Source organism: Hyperolius riggenbachi, chromosome 5 (assembly GCF_040937935.1).
Source record: "Hyperolius riggenbachi isolate aHypRig1 chromosome 5, aHypRig1.pri, whole genome shotgun sequence".
NCBI lineage: Eukaryota > Metazoa > Chordata > Amphibia > Anura > Hyperoliidae > Hyperolius > Hyperolius riggenbachi.
In genome coordinates, this window is record NC_090650.1 from 186,931,395 (window position 1) to 186,953,398 (window position 22,004).

Sequence of the window (22,004 nt, forward strand, 5' to 3'; positions counted from 1 at the left end):
GGTTCCCAGAATGCTTTGCTGGACATTTCCTTTCCATGGTCTGTTCCTGATGGACACTGCTGGAGTGTCAGCCATTGCTATCTAGTAAAGTTAATTCCTGGGGGTTGCTTTAGGCTCCCCTTCTAGCCCAGTCAGGTTGTATTATCTGTATTGCCTGTTCTGTCTTGTCTTGCCTGTTGCCATTGTCCTGGCCCTATGGTGGTCGACAGGAAATGGTTCTGATCTCTGTTCTTGGAGTATAGCTGGTGCAGCGGTTGCTACCAGCTATCTCTTCTGTTCTGTTTCCTGGGATCGCGCTAGCTACTTTTCGCTAGCGCTGGGGATCCTTCTGTTTTGTCTTCTGGGATCGCGCTAGCTACTTTTCGCTAGCGCTGGGGATCCTTCTGTTCTGCTACTCTGTACCTGGATCACGCTAGCCACTTTTCGCTAGTGCTGTGGATCCTATCTCTCGTTTGTCCCCGTTTTCGTGTGTCTGTCTTGTCCGCTACGCTTGCTGCAGGCTCGGTGAGGTAACCGTTAAGCAAGCGCTCGCGTCCTCTGTTTCATGTTTGTCTGTTAATGGTTAGTTAGGCGTGTTTGTCTCTATTGTGCTTATCACGTGGAGATCGCGCATAACCGCGTGCACTGTTGCGAATGAGTACGGTGTTCGCGGTTAGCTAGCGTTGTTATTTTCCGTATCTCCTTATTGTATTTGCTGTGCCTTTGCTACCCTCGTATTCTATTCTGATCTGCCTTGTGTCACGTCTGGCGATCGCACCTCTCGCGATCGCGTTCCTATTTCGTATCTGCTGTTGTGTGTGCGCGGTCGCGGGGTGGCGACTGGATTGGCGCACACACATACAACCTATCCCTTTGCTCAATCTCATTCGCAATCGCCTCTCTTGCGATTGCGTTCTGCGCTTCGTACAATTCCTGTCTGGCATTTGTGGAGGTACAGAGGATTGGTTCCTCTGCACTCCCCAGCGCCATCTGCCGACAGGAATTTCCCTCTACAGGTGCGTAGCACCTTTTGCTAGGTGCCTGCAAATATACGCTTGTGGAGGAAATCCGCCGCGTCAGCGCACGTCTGGTGCGCTGACCACTGAGACGATTCCGCAATCGTTACATGGACTAGTCCATCTCTTCGTAGGGGATTCTCAGGGATTTATTTATTTTCAAAAGCACTTAGTGAATGGCAGTTGCTCAGTCCAACTGCCAAAAAACTGTGTAGGGAGCAGGGAAGCTGGCCAGTATAATTGTTTAAATCCTTTTTCGGGAATATCTTTATAAAGAATAAAAGCCTTGCTGAGAATCCCCTATGAAGAGATGAACTAGTCCAAAACCTGTCACTTCTGTCAGATTTCTACTGCCTACTGTAAGTGACAGCATTATAGGAGAAAAGTAATTTATGGCTCATTTTACTCTGGAAAAAATGTACTCCTTATTTGTATATGTTTGCACATATTTTACATTTTACAGTTTTTGACTGTAGTTTCCCTTTAATCAGTGGCGGCGTAACACCGGGGCCAGGGGAGGCACAGCCCCCCCCCCCCCCCCCAGCCACTGAATCCCTCCCCCTTGCTCCTCCCTACTAAGTAATACATTTAACTGTTTCCATTCCATTCTCTAGCAGTGTGCACTGAACAGGAAAACCAGCTTCGGAGTTTAGGAATTCCCGACTTCGGTACACAAATGGTGTTTTGCTTCCATCCTGTATAGTGCATTTTTTGTTTCAAACCCAGAGCTGAATTCCTCTCTAATCAGCTCATTAATTCACTGGCTAGCCAGATCAGGACAGGACAGCACATACCATGTGTAGCATAGGTAAACAGAGGGCAGATTCACTCCTTGTAAGAACCTGTGTGTTTTGTGTTGGTTGTAAGCAAATTGTTTTACTGATAGCTGAGCAATAGGTCAGATTACAGGGGAGTGCAGAGAACTAAATTTCGGTATTTAGCATTACACTTGTTCACTTCCTCACACACTACCTGGTCCTAAGCTGCTTGGTGATTGAATCTGTACACACATCTGTCTGCATTATTCAATCACCCACTCTGGTCTCTGGAGTGATCAGCTGGGATCTAATATTTGCTTTCTACAAGGGACAGGAGCTCTCTCTCCTTCCCACACAGGAAAAGTCAGGTCTATGATGATCTGTCCCTACAATGACTGAAACCTATGTGAGATGCTGAGGCACTGCACTTTGACAGAAAAAGAAGAGATAGGGCCACTACTATGATTCAGGAGCCATGCACACTCCAGTAGGAGTGAGCCTTTTTCCTGTGTCCATAGATGTGACAATAAAGATAAACCATTGCCATCAGTGCAGTGGGACATCTTTTCTACATCCACTGCACTTTGACAGCAACAAATGCTAGAGAATGCAGAGTCCTGCTAGCTCAGTGTTCTCCTCAGGACTAATTAGGTGGGCGGGCCGCCCGGCTGTTTTGAGGCCCCACCCAGGTGCTATCAAAGGCCCGCCTGCATTTTCACACATTAGTTGTCCTGCTCTGCCATGTGCCGAATATCCGTGCTTACAGAGCGGATCTTCTTCTGCTTAGCTGCCGCTAGTTTCCGTAGCGCTGCCTGCCTTAGCCATGTGCCGAATATCCGCGCTTACAGAGCGGATCTCCTTCTACATAGCTGCCGCTCGTTCCTGCAGAGCTGCCCGCCCGGGTAGTCAGTCAGACCTCAAGATCGGCGGCAGCCCGCAGGGATAGGAGAGAGGGGAGCGATGTGTGGTACTGCGCCATAGACTTGAAATACAGGAAGTTACATCACTTGTTACGTTCTGTATGTGAAGTTCATCCGCTCTGTAAGAGCCCCCCTGCCAAGAGGACATTTGGCAGATGACAAAGGCGGGCAGGCAGCGCTGCAGGAACTAGGGAGCACATCCTCCTGTACTTCTCCTCCGTCCGTATATCGGCCTGGCCAGCGCTCCCTTGGGCTGCTGCAATTGTGTCCAGAATCAGTGGGTCACCAGTTCCAGCATCCCCACTGAATAACTTCACCCACAACATCCTGGGGTGCATGGAGCCCGGCAAACAGCAGTAAGGAGTGCTTGTGGTTGGGCGAGGGGGGAGGGTGATACTACATGAAGAAGGGGAGGGGAAGGTGCTAGAGTGCAAGCACACTGGATCAGGGCAGAGAGGTGCCCTGTACAGCAGGGCATAATCATAGTGGTACAGAATGGTTGTGCAATTATAAATATGTTTGCAGTAATACGTGGCTTGCAATGTAATGTGCTGCGATGTATTGTGCTGCGATGTATTGCGCTGCGATGTACTGTGCTGCAATGTAATGTGCTGGGATGTACGTGCTGCAATGTAATGTGCTGTGATGTATTGTGCTGTGATGTATTGTGCTGCGATGTATTGCGCTGCGATGTATTGCGCTGTGATGTACTGTGCTGCAATGTAATGTGCTGTGATGTACATGCTGCAATGTAAGTGCTGCAATGTATTGTGCTGTAATGTAAGGAGGGTGATGGGATGTGATAACTAATAAGATAAAAAGATATGAAGTTTGAAGGTCGGTGCAGTAATATTTGGCTGGTGCTGTATGAGGGCATACTGAAGTGCAGTAATATGTGGAATGTGATAGTGGTGCTGGTGCATAGTGTATGAAATGTGTTTTAAGAGTGCAATAACCTGTTATAAGGAAATAGGACCCAGTATTGTTTGAGATGTCAGGGATGTATAGGGTATGCTAGGGGGTGCGGAGGTGCATGGGATGTGATAGGGGGTGCAGGGATGTCCTATGCTGTAAGCATTCCCACCGTTGTGCCCCACCCGGCTACTTTTTCATGCCACCCGGGTAGAAAAAATCCTGGGGAGAACACTGTAGCTTGCACCAAATCTGCATTGCTCCCTAACTCCACTCTATGCCCCGAATCCCCCCTTCCCCCGCTCTTCTTCTCCCACTATTCCTTAATTGCTAGGATTTAAATATCTGTAGCTACACATTATCCGGTGCTAGTCTACTTTAGGGGACCTAGCAGGAAACCTCACAGGGAAATTCCTGTAACTTGATTGGGTGGACACAACCCTATTGAATTACTAAGTTTCACATAGGTTGTAGTAAACTATGCCCATGCTATTCGACCAATTACTATGCTTCATGCTGTAGGGGGTGCTGTGATGGGAGAATTGATCCCTATGAGTTTGTTTCCTCAGAGTCCCTAGTAAAGTCCTGACTACCCCCCCCCCCCCCCCCATGTGTGTCTCCTTTATTGCCATATACCCCCAGTATCCCAATTGTGTTTTGGCCAAGATTAGAACATGGGACCCTATTTCTGAAAGGCTAGAATGCTGGCTTCTACCCCCTGTTGTCGCTCTCCATTCCTCCCTTCTTTTGCTGTGTCTCCCCTTTACCTCCTCCTTCCCTCCTCTCCTCCACCCCTTCCAGTCTCTAAACATTCTACTCCTCTCTCCCTTTCTCAACATATCTTTCTTGCCTTCCCACTCCGTGCATTATTTTAATTTAGATCCCCACCTAGGGTTCCCTTTAATTGGAACCTGATCTGTGAACACACTTTACATACTATACAGGGCTGTATTTAGGGTTCGGGCTGCCCTAGGCACCTCAGATCTATCACGCAGAAAATGGGCGTTGCCACAAAATGCAGTGGGTGTGGCCAATGGAAATTTCCTAGTAAGAGTACAACCTAAAGTCGGTGGGCCCATGTTTCCTCCCTGGATATGAGTAAAGTGACCCTAAACAAGCAAGTAGGAAATGTTCCCACCATAAAAACACATTAGCCAGTGTTCTCTCCCACAAAATAGTGGTAGGTAGTAGAAATTGAGCTCCTCTGAGAAAAGTCAGTAATATGACTATGTTCTCTGTAAAGTGCTGAAGAAGATGCCAGTACCATATAAATACATAATAATAATATGGTAGGACATCACGCTATGGCAGTGTAACGATCTGCTCAGCTGTCGGCACGGGCAGACAGCTGTTTGTTCATTCCTTAAGTCTGAGGGCTGCAGGTCTCTGGAAAAGAGACCTGCCTGTGCTTTGCAAGTTTCAGACCTGCTCTGCTGCTGAGCAATTTGCATACACTTGTCATGCAAACGGCCTAGCTGCCTCCTTTGAAGGCTTGCAGTATAAATACCATGTGATCCCAGAATCCTTTGCTGCTCATAGAGGTTTGTTCCTACTGGACTCACCTGGAGTGTCAGCCACTGCTATCTTAGTATAGTTAATTCTTGGGGAGTGCTCCTTGCATTCCTATTTAGTGCAGTCAGTTTGTGTATAATTTGTACTGCCTATTCAGTCCTGTCTTGTTTTTCTGTCGCGATTGCGCTGTCGCCAGCGGCGGTTGATAGCAAATCGCTGTCTTGTTTGGATCGCACTAGCCTCTAGCGGTAGAGGCTGGGGATCCTTCTGATCTGTTTTCTTGGAGTGTAAGCTGGAGCAGCAGTTGTTACTGGCTACCTCATCTGTCCGTCTTGTTTGGATCGCACTAGCCTCTAGTGGTAGCGGCTGTGGATCCTTCTGATCTGTGTTCCTGGAGTGTAAGGTGGAGCAGCAGTTGCTACTGGCTACCTCATCTGTCCGTCTTGTTTGGATCGCACTAGCCTCTAGCGGTAGCGGCTGTGGATCCTTCTGATCTGTGTTCCTGGAATGTAAGCTGGAGCAGCGGTTGCTACTGGCTACCTCATTTGTCTGTCTTGTCTGTTTGTGCTCATTTGTGTTACTTGTGGCTAGTTAGCGTGGCACGCTTACCACTAGGCGCCTATCGCGCGGTGATCGTGTCTTAAACGCGTTTGCTGTTGCGAATGAGTGCGGTGTTCGCGTTTAGCTAGCGTTTGTTATTTTCCTTATCCTCTGATTGTTGTTTACTGTGCCTTTGCTACTCTCGTGCTCTGTCCTGCTCAGTCTGGTGTCACTATTTGGCAATCGCCATTCTTGCGATTGCATTCCCACTTTGTTTCCGCTGTTGTGTTCACCGTCGCTGGGTGGCGACTAGTTTAGTGGACACATATTGATTCTGTCCCTGTGCTCTCTCTCTTTAGGGGCAATCTTGCCCTGTGTTGCTTCTCTTCGTACAATTTCCATCTGGCATCTGTGGCAGCGCAGAGGGTTTATTCCTCTAATCTTTTAAAGCTCTTAAAGACATAAGAACGATATTCGACAAAAACGTACAAATCGGAAATTCCCTCTACACTGGGAATTTTGGTTTGGCTGCTCATACTGTAACGATTGTTGGATATCACAGCTCCATCTACCGGTGGGAATTCCCCTCTACTGGTGCTTAGCACCAAAAGCTGGGTTCTATTATTTTGACACGCTTGTGGAGGACTTCCGCAGTGTCAGCGCACATCTTGTGCGCTGACCACGGAGATATCCAACAATCGTTACAGTATGAGCAGCCAAACCAAAATTTCCAGTGTAGAGGGAATTTCCGATTTGTACGTTTTTGTCGAATATGGTTCTTATGTCTTTAAGAGCTTTAAAAGATTAGATTCAGAGACGAAAGAGGATTTCCTCTCTGAATGTGTAAGATTTTGTCTGAAACCTACCTTTCAAATTACTGATCCGTCCACGTTTGCTCTCCAATTAGCTTATGTGCTGTTGCAAGGAGATCTGTTTGTGTGGGCTCATGATATTTTGAGAAGCAATTCCTGGGAGGATAATCTTTATCAGTTTCTTACATTGTTTTTTTTCCCACTGGTTTAAACTGCCTTCTTTACCACCCATTTTTATGAGTATGTATTTGCTAACCAGTCAGCTGTTCTATCCCTTACATGCAAAGCCATTCAGTATATTAAAGGAGTAAAAGAATCTATACATGTTCCTGAGCCCAACCCATATGAATCTTACCTGGATACAGGCTTGTTTGAGCCCCCATTTGCCTCATGGGAAATTGGAGCCTTGATGGAAGAATTTGAATTTGATTGGAAGGCTTTTTGCGATTTTTACATCGCAAAAAGCAGAAATTCTTTATGCTTGTCTTGATTCGGTGTACACTTTGGTTGACTCTGATGAGTGTGACGAATGTATTGTGGATCCGGTGATTGGTGTGTGGCAGACGGTTTTGGATGAATTGCACACACACCAATCAATTGACTTCAATAAAGAGACATCGTTATCGGATGATTGTTCCTGCCTCTCTGGAGTAAAGCATGTGAGTCTAGATATTGTGCGACCTGAAATAAATGGGTGTACCACTGTGGTTGATTCCTGTGCGAATCTTGAAAGATTCTCTCCTGATTGTGTGGAGTTTGAATCTATGTGATGTAAAGCCTGTTTCTCAGATGTTCCTGCAGATGGTGATCAACATGAATGTGTCAGTGTTGTCAATGATATGTGGGATCCCTTGTCATGTAAAAACAGATCTTCTTCTCCCATTACCACTTTAAGATCTTCCATCTATGATCTTGCTATGGGGAAAATTCCCAAACTATGCAGTTTCAAGAATAAGGTTAATATGAAGAATAAAGTTTCTCATGGTGTTGTCACAACTTCTTCTACAAATATTGTTCAATATGAATGTTCAGACCTAGTCAGGTGTGAATGGGAGCCCCCGTTCCAGAAAAAGCAGCTTGAAGTGCTGGTGTATGAATTGGAGAACGATTCAAAGTCGTTTTGTGAGTACTACATTGCCAGAAGTGAGTCTGTCGTGAGAGCATGTATAAGTTCTGCTTCTGCCTTAAGAAAAGGAAAGGTGTGTGAATATGACTTTGTGAGCCCGCTGATTTGTATGTGGAAAATAATTCTGAATGAACAACGTGTACTTCACTCAGTTGATGTTTATATAAGCACATTGTCAGCTGGCGTTTCTGAGATCCAGCAATCCAGCCTGGAGACCTCAGAATCTCTGTCTTCGAAATGTCCAGTTTCGCAATCGATTGCGATCTTGGATTCGCAAATTGTGCATTCTGACTCCTCGGATTCGACATCGTTAGCCGAGTCTAAGAGTGAGACAGCGCTTTGGCTTTGCAAATCTGATACTGAAGCATCTTTGCTGTGTCCAGAGGAGGTTTCTCTGAGCCTGTCCTGTACCATGAATAAAAACATGATGTCCACTCGCACTGACATTTGTGAGTCCCTTTCTTGCTCTGAAGAAAGTACTGACTCTCCACCCTGTACTCTGGATGAGTCAATATTGCCTTGCTTAAATCTTCTGCAGTGACCCTAGAGGCTCGTCTAAGTATTGCTACTATTCTCACCTGTTTCTCTGCTATTTTAGAATTGCAGTCTAGTTTGACTGCTATGGAGGATTCTGCCTGCAGTGAAACTCATAAAATCAAAGCTAGTTTCACTAGATATTCCTGTGTATCCTTGTCTTGATGATGAAATTCAGTCTCAGCATATGGTAGAACCATTCCTGGGACATCTGCCCTGTCTGCAGAAGGTATTCAATGTTAGGCCCTGTAACATGGATAGTTCAGAATCCTTGTCAGAAAACTTGGAAAATGATATTTCTGAGGTCTTGTTTGATGTTTTGGAGGTTCCCAAGTTCCTTCCAAAGGGTGCAGAACTTTTGGGGGATGCCTCCTGCCCCCCAGATCCGTCTGAGGTATTGCCCACTTCTGTAGGCATTGCCATTATGCTGACTACCCTTGCAACTCCTGTGGAGCTTCAGTCATGCGTTGTCAATGATGAGTTTTGGTTAGATACAATTATAGTCACGGAAACTTCTAAGTCTGAGTCCAAGTCTTCTTTTGGAAGACCAGTACCTGTGACCACTACTCATGATGATTTTCTGCCCAGTCCTGGTTTTGGTCTTGTCGTGTCGGACTCTGAGGTTGACAGTTCCCCGACATGTCTTGAGGTTTCTCCTGTGCTAGTGTACCCCGATGTGCTCTGTGACCCAAAAAGCCCAAGTGTGCCTCGGTTACCAGCATGCTCAGATGCTTCCCCGGTGGAGACATGTTCTGATGTTGCCTGCCTGCATGCCCAGAAGTGGTCCCTAACAGCCCTGATATTGATGGTTGTCCTGGTAATCCTGAATCCGGAATAATCATAGGTTCCATGGTAGTTCTCCATGTGAGCCTGGTAAGCGTTCTGGCCTCTTGAGATCTCTGCGGAGCTTCAAAGTGTTCTTGGAGATTCTGGGAGAAAATCTTTTGGGTGACCTGGATGGGATCAACAGTGGCTTCTCTGTTGAAAGGGACACTTCGAATAGGTATTGTGGCAGGTTTGGTATTTTTGGACGCTCCCTGGAAAGTGGTGGGTATTGCCTGGAGGGTGTTAATGGCTTGTTCTCTGGCATTCACAGTTCTGTTGGGTGTTACGCTGAGACTTGTAGTACTGATGGGCATGTTTCGGTGGTTTCTGTTTCCGATGCGGTCGGTTTTGGGAGGATTGACTCTGGAATTGGGCCTTGTCGGGCTGACCTGACCTTCATGAGTCTTCAGTTAGATTTTTTTTGGAAACGTCAGTTTTGAGAGACGTCTGGAATCCTTCCCTGGGGAGGGGGGGGGGGTACTGTAACGATCTGCTCAGCTGTCGGCACAGGCAGACAGCTGTTTGTCCATTCCTTAAAGGGATACTGTAGGGGGGTCGGGGGAAAATGAGCTGAACTTACCTGGGGCTTCTAATGGTCCCCCGCAGACATCCTGTGTCCGCGCAGTCGCTCACCGATGCTCCGGCCCCGCCTCCGGTTCACTTCTGGAATTTCTGACTTTAAAGTCAGAAAACCACTGTGCCTGCGTTGCCGTGTCCTCGATCCCGCTGATGTCATCAAGAGCGCACAGCGCAGGCCCAGTATGGTCTGTGTCTGCGCAGTACACTCCTGGTGACATCAGCGGGAGCGAGAACACGGCAACGTAGGCGCAGCGGTTTTCTGACTTTAAAGTCAGAAATTCCAGAAGTGAACCGGAGGCGGGGCCGGAGCATTGGGGAGTGGCTGCGCCAACACAGGATGTCTGCGGGGGACCATTAGAAGCCCCGGATGGTTCAGCTCATTTCCCCCCGACCCCCTACAGTATCCCTTTAAGTCTGAGGGCTGCAGGTCTCTGGAAAAGAGACCTGCTTGTGCTTTGCAAGTTTCAGACCTGCTCTGCTGCTGAGCAATTTGCATACACTTGGCATGCAAACGGCCTAGCTGCCTCCTTCGAAGGCTTGCAGTATAAATACCATGTGATCCCAGAATCCTTTGCTGCTCATAGAGGTTTGTTCCTGCTGGACTCACCTGGAGTGTCAGCCACTGCTATCTTAGTATAGTTAATTCTTGGGGAGTGCTCCTTGCATTCCTATTTAGTGCAGTCAGTTTGTGTATAATTTGTACTGCCTATCCAGTCCTGTCTTGTTTTTCTGTCGCGATTGCGCTGTCGCCAGCGGCGGTTGATAGCGAATCGCTGTCTTGTTTGGATCGCACTAGCCTCTAGCGGTAGCGGCTGTGGATCCTTCTGATCTGTTTTCTTGGAGTGTAAGCTGGAGCAGCGGTTGCTACTGACTACCTCATCTGTCCGTCTTGTTTGGATCGCACTAGCCTCTAGTGGTAGCGGCTGTGGATCCTTCTGATCTGTGTTCCTGGAGTGTAAGCTGGAGCAGCGGTTGCTACTGGCTACCTCATTTGTCTGTCTTGTCTGTTTGTGCTTATTTGTGTTACTTGTGGCTAGTTAGGGTGGCACGCTTATCACTGGGCGCCTATCGCGTGGTGATCGTGTCTTAAACGCGTTCGCTGTTGCGAATGAGTGCGGTGTTTGCGTTTAGCTAGCGTTTGTTATTTTCCTTATCCTCTGATTGTTGTTTGCTGTGCCTTTGCTACTCTCGTGCTCTGTCCTGCTTAGTCTGGTGTCACTATTCGGCAATCGCCATTCTTGCGATTGCGTTCCCACTTTGTTTCCGCTGTTGTGTGCTCACCGTCGCTGGGTGGCGACTAGTTTGGTGGACACACATTGATTCTGTCTCTGTGCTCTTTCTCTTTAGGGGCTATCTTGCCCTGTGTTGCTTCTCTTCGTACAATTTCCAGCTGGCATCTGTGGCAGCGCAGAGGGTTTATTCCTCTGCACTCCACAGCTCCATCTGCCGGTGGGAATTCCCCTCTACTGGTGCTAAGCACCAAAAGCTGGGTTCTATTATTTTGACACGCTTGTGGAGGACTTCCGCAGTGTCAGCGCACATCTTGTGCGCTGACCACAGAGATATCCCACAATCGTTACAGGCAGGATTAGATTGTGAGCTCCTCAGAGCCAGGACAGTAGTGACATGACTATGTACTCTGTAAAGTGCTGCAGATGTCAGTTCTATATAAATACATAATAATAATATGGTTGGATATTAGACTGTCTATATTAGGATTAGATTGTGAGCTCCTCTGAGGACAATCAGTGACATGACTATGCACTCTGTGAAGTACTGCTGAAGATGGCAGTACAATATAAATATAATAATACCCCAAAATACTAATAATGTGGCAGCGTTCCCACAAAATACACACTCCGGCCTAGTGCACACCAGAGCGGTTCGGCAGCGTTTTCAGATCCAATTGCGGATGTGGAAACGCTAGGGTAATGTACTTCAATGGGCTGGTGCACACCAGAGCGGGAGGCATTTTGCAGAAACGCATACTCCCGGGCTGCTGCAGATTTTGGATTGCGGAGGCGTTTCTGCCTCCAATGTAAAGTAGAGGAAAACCGCAAACCGCTCTGAAAAACGTCAGTTCAGAGCGGTTCTGCAGGCGTTTTTGTTACAGAAGCTGTTCAGTAACAGCTTTACTGTAACAATATCAGAAATCTACTACACCAAAAACGCTTCCCAAAACCGCAAAATGCTAGGTGAAACGCTACAGAAAAATAAGAAAAAGCGTTTCAAAATCTGCTAGCATTTTGCGGATCTGTTAGCGGTTTTTGGTGTGCACCAGGCCAATGCGCCTCTTTTGTCCCCCTGTGCCACCTCTGTTTTCCCTAGCCTTTTTAGCCATGCATAGGTGGCCTAGTATAAGCAGCCAGGCATAGGGGCTCCAGTATAGGTAGCCAGACATAGGTGCCCCCAGTATAGGTAGCCAGGCATACCGTGTTTCTCTGAAATTAACCTCTTGAGTACCATGGTGTTAAACCTCCCTAGTGACCAGGCTAATTTCAGTTTAATTGGCCACTGCAGCTTTAAGGCCAAGCTGCAGGGCCGTACAACTCTGCACACAAGTGATCCCCCCTCCTCCCCCCCTTTTCTCCCTCCCTCTGTTGGTGGGGTCTGATCGCTCCCCCCATGTTTATTTTTTTTTTAAATAAACATTATTGCTTGTTTGTTTTTTTTTTTTAACTGTTTCTTTAAATGCTATCCCTCCCTCCCTCCAGCCAGCCAATTATGGCGATCGGCTGTCATAGGCTTCTGCCTATGAGAGCCGATCGCTCTCTTGTCCCCCAGAGGGACAGCCGTGTCACACGGCTGTCCCCAGCACAGCGCTGCTGCTGATCGCAGCGCTGTACATGTAAATACACGGCGGTTTCGCCGTGCAACAGTCTTCCGAGCGGCGATCGCCGCTCGGAGACTGAAGGCGGAGCTCAGCTCCGCCCACCAAGCAGGAGATGCGCGCGCACCCTGCGCGATCTCCTGCAAACTGCTGCCCCAGGACTTTACGCCAAACAGCGTTAGCTGGTCCTGGGGCTGCCGCCGCGGCCACGCCCATTGGCGTGACGCGGTCGGCAAGCGGTTAAGACAGTGTTTTATATTAATTTTTGCTCCAAAACATGTGCTAGGGCTTATTTTCAGGGGATGTCTTATTTTTGGGGAAACACGGGTAGCATTAATCTTTAGACGACTTGAAACAGTCAGGATCAAAACAGTAAATCAAACACTACTGATTCTAATTGACTGTGCAACAAATCTTACTAGATAATCAGGCAGTATTGCGATTAATAGGCAGTTAATGTGCTTTTACTAAACATGAATCAGACAAACACAGAACATTTATATTGCGCTTTTCTCCTGGCGGACTCAAAGCGCCAGAGCTGCAGCCACTAGGACGCGCTCTATAGGCAGTAGCAGTGTAAGGGAGTCTTGCCCAAGGTCTCCTAGGTGCTGGCTTACTGAACAGGCAGTGCCAAGATTCGAACCCAGGTCTCCTGTGTCAGAGGCAGAGCCCTTAACCATTACACTATCCAGCCACTAGACACAAGACAGGCAGAAAATGAACCAAATTCAAAAGGAGCTTGCTCAGTACTGCATGCACGGTAGCAAAGTGGTGCCCCAACACAAACAGGTGCTAGCAGGAACATGATGGTCACGGGCTGCCAGAATACTCACATGGTCCTGGGCAATTTGTCACTCATGACTCCAGGCCCCCCTCCTATCTCATGTACTCGGCGATACAACGCGCCGATAGTTCAGTCCACTCTGGTCCCGGGAGAACTTCCACACTATCTCCTTCTTCCGCACTCACCGCCGCTCTTTCTTACCAGCTCCCACCGCCCCCGCAACATTGCAGGACAAACCGTCAGCCACCACATCGATCACAAGGGGGGCTTGCAGTGGGGAGAGAGTGACAGCAATACTAATGGATGGGAAGGGACGGATGCATGACTTATATAAAAGGAAACACAGTAGGTACGGTAGGTGCCCTAGTATAGGTAGGTAGGCATAGGTAGGTGCCCCAGTATACACAGCTAGGCATAGGAAGGTGCCCCAGTAGGTAGCTAGGCATAGGTAGGTGTCCCAGTATAGGTAGGTAGGTGCCCCAGTATATGTAGCTAGGCATAGATAGGTGCCCCAGTATAGATAGGTAAGCATTCAATATAGGTAGCTAGACATAGGTAGGTGCCCCAGTATAGGCAGCTAGGCATAGGTAGGGGCCCCAGTAGTTGGCTAGGCATCTGTGGTGTCCTAGTATATGTAGCTAGGCATAGGTAGGTATCCCAGTATAGGGAGGTAGGTGCCCCAGTATACATAGCTATGTGTCCCAGTATAGGTAACTAGGCATAGATAGGTGCCCCAGTATAAGTAGCTAGCCATAGGTAGGTGGTTAGGTGCCCTAGTATAGGTAGCCCGGCATAAGTAGGTGCCCCTGTATAGGTAGCTAGCCAGGTATAGGTAGGTACCCCAGTATGGTAGCTAGGCATTAGAAGGTGCCACAGTAAAGGTAGCCAGGCATAGGTAGGTACCAAAGTATAGGTAGCTAGGCATAGGTAGGTGAACCAGTATAGGTAGTTAGGCTGTAGAAGGTGCCCCAGTACAGGTAGCCAGGCATAGGTAGGTACCCCAGTATAGGTAGCGAGGCATAGTTAGGTGGCTAGGTGCTCTAGTATAGGTACCAGGCATAGTTAGGTGCCCCAGTACATGTAGCCAGGCATAGCGGGTATGTGCCCCAGTATAGGTAGCTAGCCAGGTATAGATAGGTACCCCAGTATAGGTAGGTAGGCATAGATAGGCTCCCGGTATTAGAGATGCGAAGTTCGGATCTTTTCAATGATCCGGATGATTCGAATCAGATCATTGAAAAGATCCGGATCTTTGATCCGAATCTCGGATTATTTTACTACGGAAGCATTGGGGGGGGTGAAATGACTAGCAGGACAGAAGAAGGGGAGGGGGGTGGACACAGAGAAGGGGAGAAGATGGACAGAGGGCAGGGAGTGGACAGAGAAGGGAGGAGGGACGAGCAGAGAGCAGAAATGTTTGTGTGCACTGTGCACACAATACCCACATGCTGCAATCATGCTTTACATATATTTCACCTATATGTTCATCTGTATACTCTGAATGCAAACGTCGCACAGTGAAAGAAAGCATTCCCCAAAGATAAGTGCAGCTGTTTAGAGCAGTGCAGAAGGATCATATTGCACAGCATTGACAGCAATCACAGTGCCTGCAAAGTTACTGAGCTGTGCTGAGCCAAAAGTTTCCCATGTGTTCACTGCACAACTACGGAACAGACACCCTATAATGAGCAGCACATTATAGCCAGTATGTGTGCTCTACACATATCTGGCAGTGGCACCCATGGAGTACATTTGAAATCGGCGCCGGTAGACTTGGGCGCAGGATCCAGCTGTTATATGGCTGGTCCTGCTGCTGCACAAGTCCGGGCCGATTTAATTACTATTCCCCCTCCAGGCCGACATGGATAGTGGGGGAATGAAATAATTTGGCTTCCAGCGATTGCTGGAGGCCGAATTATTATGTTTTTAAGCAACCTCGGCTCCGTCGTCTGACTGAGCCGACGTTACTCACTGAGCGCTTCAATAGGAATGATTCCTATTGAAGTCCATGGAGGCGCCGGCTGCGCCCAAATCTAGCAGCGCTGAAAAGCACTGCTCCGGCACCCATCCCATATCCCCTCTCTCTCATCTACCTGTCCCTGGCTCCCCTCCAACAGAGCGATCCATCTCTGCTCTGCTTCCAGGACCCCGCTGCCTGCTGAGAGGGGGGCGTGTTGCTCCTGGCCCCACCCCCTTTGCAATCCGAATTACTCATTTTGATGATTCGGATGATTCGACTCAAAAAAGAGATTCGAATCGTTCATGATCCGTACAACACTACCCTGTATTAGAGATGGGAAGTTTGGATCTTTTCAATGATCCGGATGATTCGAATCGGATCATTGAAAAGATCCGGATCTTTGATCCGAATCTCGGATCATTTTACAAGGGAAGCATTCGGGGGTTGAAATGACTAGCAGGGCAGGAGAAGGAGAGGGGGGTGGTCACACAGAGAAGGGGAGAAGATGGACAGATGGCAGGGAGTGGACAGAGAAGGGAGGAGGGAAGCAGAGAGCAGAAATGTTTGCTTGCACACAATACCCACATGCTGCAATCATATGCTTTACATGTATTTCACCTATATGTTCATCTGTATACCTTGAATGGAAACGTTTCACAGTGAAAGAAAGCATTCCCCAAAGATAAGTGCAGCTGTGCCGAGTGCAGGAGGATCAGGGCCGCCATCAGAAATTTTGGGGCCCCTCACACAACATCAAGCCTGGGCCCCCCTACAGACTGCTGTGCACGCCCAGTACAGTGCCCCAGTATAGCCAGTACAGTGCCCCAGTATAGCCAGTATAGTGCCCCAGTATAGCCAGTACAGTGCCCCAGTATAGCCAGTACAGTGCCCCAGTATAGCGCGCCAGTATAGTGCCCCAGTATAGCTAGTATAGTGCCCCAGTGTAGCCAGTATAGTGCCCCAGTATAGCCAGTATAGTGCCCCAGTATAGCCAGTATAGTGCCCCAGTATAGCTAGTATAGTGCCCCAGTATAGCCAGTATAGTGCCCCAGTATAGTGCTCCAGTATAGCGCCCCAGTATAGCTAGTATAGTGCCCCAGTATAGCCAGTATAGTGCCCCAGTATAGCCAGTATAGTGCCCCAGTATAGCCAGTACAGTGCCCCAGTATAGCCAGTACAGTGCCCCAGTATAGCCAGTATAGTGCCCCAGTATAGTCAGTATAGCGCGCTAGTATAGTGCCCCAGTATAGTCAGTATAGCGCGCCAGTACAGTGCCCCAGTATAGTGCCCCAGTATAGCTAGTATAGTGTCCCAGTATAGCCAGTACAGTGCCCAGTATAGCCAGCACAGTACCCCAGTATAGTGCCCCAGTATAGCCAGTATAGTGCCCCAGTATAGTGCCCCAGTATAGCCAGTATAGTGCCCCAGTATAGTGCCCCAGTATAGTCAGTATAGTGCCCCAGTATAGCCAGTACAGTGCCCCAGTATAGTGCCCCAGTATAGCCAGTATAGTGCCCCAGTATAGTCAGTATAGTGCCCCAGTATAGTCAGTATAGTGCCCCAGTATGGGTAGGTGGTGCTCGTCCCCGCCGCTGTTGTTACCTTAACAGCGGCGCTCTCCCCTCTCCGGCGCGTACTTTCCAGCAGCATCTCCCGGCTGCTCTGTGTGAGGCGGCAGGAAGCATGGCAGCGGCTTCCTGTAACGGCGATCTGTATTGCCGTTACTATGGGAACCGAGCCATGCTTCCTGCCGCCTCACACAGAGCAGCCGGGAGATGCTGCTGAAAAGTACGTGCGGCGGAGAGGGGAAAGCGGCCGCTGCTAAGGTATTAACAGCGGCGGCCGCTGGGGGAGGGGAGGTGGGAAAAGACCTCTCAGGAGGTTAATGCCTGGGGGGGGGGGGCGGCCCGAGGCTGCGGGCCCTAGGCCCGCCCCGGGCCCGTGACGGCAGTCACGCTTGTACCCCCCTGATGGCGGGCCTGAGGAGGATCATATTACGCTGCAATCACAGTGCCTGCAAAGTTACTGAGCTGTGCTGAGCTAAAAGTTTCCAATGTGTTCACTGTGCAGCACTACGGAACAGACAGCCTATAATGAGCATCACGTTATAGCCAGTATGTGTGCTCTACACATATCTGGCAGTGGCACCCATGTCCCCTCTACCTGTCCCTGCAAGGCTGGCTCCCCTGAGTTCCCTCCAACAGAGCGATCCATCTCTGCTCTGCTTCCAGGACCCCGCTGCCCGCTGAGAGGGGGCGTGTCGCTCCTGGCCCCGCCCCTTTTGCGATCCGAATCACTCATTTCGACTCACAAAATAGATTCGGATCAATCGTTCATGATCCGGACAACACTACTACCCGGTATAGGTAGTCAGGCAGCCGGGGAACGGAGCCACGTCAGCTTTTTTGCTTTTAACACATGCCCATCCTACACCCCCCTGTGTGTATGAAGGGGGATGTAGGTAGCCAGGCAGACGGGGAGCGGAGCCGGGACGCAGTGCTGAGCAGAGCAGGCTGAACATAGCGGCGAATGAGAGACTCACGCAGCCGGGGCAGTCCCTGTGTTTCAATCGTAGAAACAGGAAGTACAAGGCGCATGGACCCTGCAGTCTCTTATTCATGCTATGCTCAGCCCAGCATTTCATCTCTGCTGCGGCTCCGCTGCCCGCCTACCTACAATACACCCCCCTGGCAGCCAACTCTCCTATGCCCATCGGGCATTTGTTAGAAACGAAACTAAAAACAGCAGGCGGTTAGGCGCCGCCCCCCTTGAAGGGCCACTAGGGGCCAGTCCCTATTTTGCCTCTTAAGAAATACGGGCCTGATGCTATAATACATTATTGCTGGGTACCAGCTTACCATTGTCCCCCCTCTCAAAATATTAATAAATAATCTGAAGATAGAACCACCACTGGTTTGAATAGACGTGTTATGCCTTGGTGACTGTATTACTAGCACCTTTTCCATTTCAGGCAAGTGTTGTAGGAGGAATATAAATGGTAGGGGTTAGCTTTAAGAGGTGGAGTTTGATGTAGGATACGGAGATGAGACAAATATATTTGTGTATGAAGAACTATGAGCAGAAGTCTGTGAACTAGCGTCACGCTACCGCCTGACGAAACATCACGTGACAACGGGGGTCACAAGCCGCACACAAGGAGTGTAAAGACAAAAACAAAACCCGTAGCGTAGTGGATGTGGTGAGTGCCTCGCACAGATCCTGCGTTCTATAAGCGGAAGTTGGCTGTTTCTGTGGTCTTATGATTCTGCTCATTTTCAAGGATTTGTTTTTATATCTTGATTAGGGAAACGAATACATTGTAATACTTCAGGCTGTAAGTCTGAAATTAGGTCCTGTGCTGTGAAGCAGGTACATTTTGAGTGGCTTTATTTGATTACCATTTTGGAAGATTGATATTTTGCTTTGCACATTCACTGAGACGCCGACAGGAGTAGAGACTATCGGGAGTAATTCATATATTGGTAACTGCTGTATTAGAGTACAGGCTACTGCATAGCTCCCAACTGTTCCTCTTTTGGAGGGACAGTCCCTCTTTGGGAGCCCTGTCCCTCTTTCCTCCTCATTTATCCCTCTTTCAGGACTTTAGGCCCATACACATGTCGGATTGTGGCGGATCGCTCAAGACCAGTCTTATCAGCTGAACTACGGACTGTACGCACGCCCGATTTGACGTTCGGACGACTGAACGACGGGACGTCCAAACGACCCGTTGTTTAAAATAATCCGACGTGTGTATGGGCCTTTTGTCCCTCTTTCTATGTAAATATATATATTTCTTTATTCTCATCCTTCAAATTGATATATTACTAATTTAAAAAATGTTTATATGAAGGAAAATGAACCAGGATAGAAAGGGCCAGTGTGGTTTGAATTATAAAACAACATATTTTTTGAATGAAATCTTTATGGTATGCGTGACTAGAGGTGTGATGGGGGCGTGGCCAGGGGTGTGGCAAGGCTTAAATTAAGTGTCCCTCTTTGTCATCTCAAAAAGTTGGGAGGTATGCTACTGTGTAGGCTGAGCTAGCACGAGTTTAAGCTTGTACTTGTACAATAGTGTTGTCCGGATCATGAACGATTCGGATCTTTGATCCGATTTGTGAGTCGAATCATCCGGATCATCAAAATGAACGTTTCGGATCAAAAAGGGGGAGGAGCCAGGAGCGGCACACCCCACTCTCTCTCAGCGGGCAGCGGGGTCCTGGAAGCAGAGCAGAGATGGATTGCTCAGTTGGAGGTAGGGTGGCCACTTGCAGAACCCCAAAAAGGACATTGCACCCTGAAAAGGAGGACATCATACTGAGCATGCCAAAAGTGGGCGTGGTCAAGCATAAAGTGGGCATAGTCGTGGGTGGGGCCAAACATACATGACCTTAGAAGTGGTGTAAATGGTCTGCAGGGGAAGCTTGAGCTCTGCCGTAGTGTAGCCCCCAAAAATAGATATAATCTGACAGCATTTCACCAAAAATACGCGTAATCTGGTAGAAGTTCCTCCAAAATACAGATAATATGGCAGTGGTTCTCCCAAAATAGACAATGTGGCAGCAGCAGTTCCCCCCAACATACACATAATCTGGAACCAGTTCCCCAAAATACGCGAAACCTGGCAGCGGATCACCCAAAATACACATAACACCCAAAATACATGTAATCTGGCAGCAGTGGTCCCCCAAACATACACAATCTGCCAGCAGTTCCCCAAAATATGCAAAATCTGGCAGCAGCCGTGCCCCTAACATACATAATCTGACAGCGGTTCCCATAAATGCAGATAATCTGACAGCAGTTACCCCAAAATAGGTACCCCCAGCATAGGTAGCCAGGTCTATAGGTGTCCCCAGTATAAGTAGCCATGAGTATAGTTGTCCCCAGAATAGGTAGCCAGGTGTATAATGTCCCCAGAATAGGTAGCCAGGTCTTTGGGTGCCCCCAGAGTAGTTAGCCAAGTCTATAGATGTCTCCGGTACAGATGGCCAGGTTTTGAGGTGTCCCCAGAATAGTTAGGCAGGTCTCTAGGTGTCCCCAGTATATGTAGCCATGTCTTTAGGTTCCCACAGAATAGTTAGCCAAGTGTATAGGTGTCTCCAGTACAGATAGCCAGGTGTATAGTGTTCCCAGTATATATTGCCAAGTAGTCTATAGGTGTCCCCAGTATATTTAGCCAAGTCTATGAGTGTCCCAAGTATATGTAGCCAGGTCTGTAGGTGTCCCCAGAATAGTTATCCAGGTCTGTAGGTGTCCCCAGAATAGTTAGCCAGGCCCCCCCCCAGGAGGGGCGAGCTCAGTGAAGGGAGAGCGGTAGGTGAAACGGAGGACATCTTCCCCCCCCCCCCTTTCCTCACCTTTGGGCTCCCCCTTCCTCGCTCTCCCCTCTAGATCTAAAGTTTTGGGGTGGCTGGCAGCGGGCGGGACTTACCTCTGCCTCCTTCCACGGCGAAGCAGTAGTGATGTCCGGCTCATGAGTCTTTTGGGCCTGTTCTTTCCTGTGATCCGACTCATCCACTGAACCGAATCAGCTCAGTGGATGAGACAGGAACTGCACACAGTGTTTAGCTGCAGTTCCTGTTTCATCCACTGAACTGATTCGGATCATTAAACTCACAGGAAAGAACAGAATCAAATGACTCATGAACCGGACATCACTACACAGCGCTTGGAGCGAGGAAGAGGTAAGTCCCGCCTGCTACCAGTCACCCCAAAACTTTAGTTCTAGAGGGGAGAGCGAGGAAGGGGGAGCCCAAAGGTGAGGAGAGGGGGGGGGATATGTCCCCCCTTTCCCACTGTGCCCACCGCTTCCTCTTTGTGCTCTCTCCCTCTTCCACACAGTCCAGCATCCAAAAATGAGGACATCTGGCTGTCCTTCCTTGCCTTGCGCCGGACGGAGGACAAGCACTCCAAAATCCGGACTGTCCGGCCTAAATCCGGACGGATGGCCACCCTAGTTGGAGGGGAGCCAGCCTTGCAGGGACAGGTAGATGAGAGAAGGGACATGGGTGCCACTGCCAAATATGTGTGAAGCACACCTACTGGCTGTAATGTGCTGCTCATTTTAGGCTGTCTGTTCCATAGTTATTATTGTTTTTTATTATTTATTGTATTTATAAAGCGCCAACATATTACGCAGCGCTGCACAATAGATAAATGGGTTAACATACAGGTAGAACATACAGAAACTCACAACAAAACAAGATCATGCAAATGATTTGATAACAATACAGTGTCATAGGTCAAAATAGAGACTGTCCACGTCTACAAGAGGGGTGGTTGTGAGTAAGATTGCATAATCAAGCTGGATACATTAGGGAGGAGGGCCCTGCCAGAGGCTTACAATCTAAAGGGTGGGGTGGAGACAATAGGTGCATCTTTTGAGAGGGTGTCTAACAGAACATATTATGGTGCTGGTGTAGGGGGGTATGCGAGCGTGAAGAGGTGAGTCTTGAGAGCTTGTTTGAAGGTATTAAAGGTGGGGGCAAGTCTGACGGCTGGTGGGAGTGAGTTCCAGAGAGTAGGGGCAGCCCTGGTGAAGTCCTGCAATCGTGCATGTAACTGTAGTTGTGAACAAATTGTAAACTTTTGTCGTTGTGAACAAATGGGAAACTTTTGGCTCAGAAGCGCAGCTCCGTAACTCTGCAGACAGCTTGCTAGGCTAGAATGACAGGGCAGGCACTGTGATTGCAGTGCAATATGATCCTCCTGCACTTGGCTCTAAACAGCTGCACTTAAAGGGATACTGTAGGGGGGTCGGGGGAAAATGAGTTGAACTTACCCGGGGCTTCTAATGGTCCCCCGCAGACATCCTGTGCCCATGCAGCCACTCATCGATGCTTTGGCCCCGCCTCCGGTTCACTTCTGGAATTTCAGACTTTAAAGTCTGAAACCACTGCGCCTGCGTTGCC

The 22,004-nt window shown here is 48.7% G+C and overlaps 1 protein-coding gene across 3 annotated transcripts in view; it reads left to right on the forward strand.

Annotated features, from left to right (window-relative positions):
- The first annotated feature begins 1,224 nt into the window (after positions 1–1,224).
- STX17 (syntaxin 17) overlaps positions 1,225–22,004 on the forward strand; it is a 102,519-nt gene continuing 81,739 nt past the window's right edge. Inside the window, exon 1 of one of the 3 annotated variants that reach the window (XM_068236493.1) lies at positions 1,225–1,354. The gene's annotated coding sequence lies outside the window, so the exon portion shown is untranslated. The other 2 variants (XM_068236492.1, XM_068236491.1) reach the window with 2 other exon arrangements.